The sequence below is a fragment of the Medicago sativa genome, chromosome 4 (assembly GCF_051527215.1).
Source record: "Medicago sativa cultivar Bolivia chromosome 4, Bolivia_mono, whole genome shotgun sequence".
NCBI classification, from domain to species: domain Eukaryota; kingdom Viridiplantae; phylum Streptophyta; class Magnoliopsida; order Fabales; family Fabaceae; genus Medicago; species Medicago sativa.
This window is the reverse complement of record NC_140752.1, coordinates 72341498-72342261: the sequence shown is the minus strand read 5'-3', so window position 1 is coordinate 72342261 and position 764 is coordinate 72341498. Positions and strand designations below refer to the sequence as shown.

The window sequence follows — 764 nt, the reverse complement described above, 5'->3', positions numbered from 1 at the left end:
TAAGAAATAAAATATGTGTTTTTTATTATTACCCTTTTATTCATGACTGGAGTACATATTATTCTCATTCATACATGATGCTTACTTACATCATACTGAGTAATGGTTATCAACTGCAAATACTATCTGCAGCTGGGCGGTGGTCCGTAATGGCATTTACACTCGCCGTTAACACAACAATAATTTTCTCCCAACGGTTTACATACTTTATAACATTGTTGATGTATTTTACATGGAAAACCATTATCAAGGTCTCTTCCTTCTGATTTCATGCACATATCTGCATATACAAACAATATATAGATATAAGATCCGTATTTTATATATATATATATATATATATATATATATATATATATATATATATATATATATATATATATAAAGTGTAAATTTGTTTCAAGTATATATTAGTCCAGAAATTTCAAACCTGATGTAATGATGAAGAAAGCCAATATGTATATCATTATGAGAGTAAACATCCTTCGAGTGTCCATCTTGTACATATAACATATTATTTTTTATGGATGTCTATTTATATAAACATTTTCAAGACCATATTTTGACCGTATTAACTATGTTAAAAAAAATGGTAGATATCAACTATTTTAATGTTCTCTCAAAAAGAAAAATATTATTTTTGTTTGATACGTTAAATGTAAATATTATATTTATTTTACATATAAAAATTATTGTAATATATTTAAAAATATTATTTTTGTTTGATACCTTAAATGTAAATATTAGATTTATTTTGCATAAAT

The 764-nt window shown here is 23.7% G+C and overlaps 1 long non-coding RNA gene across 1 annotated transcript; it reads right to left on the bottom strand.

Moving 5' to 3' along the window:
- LOC146931567 (uncharacterized) lies at nucleotides 1–554 on the bottom strand. Its single transcript, XR_015008378.1, has 2 exons — nucleotides 431–554; nucleotides 1–280 (listed from the first exon to the last, which is right to left on the bottom strand). It is a non-coding gene; the product is annotated as an uncharacterized LOC146931567 (long non-coding RNA).
- Nucleotides 555–764: the final 210 nt, after the last annotated feature.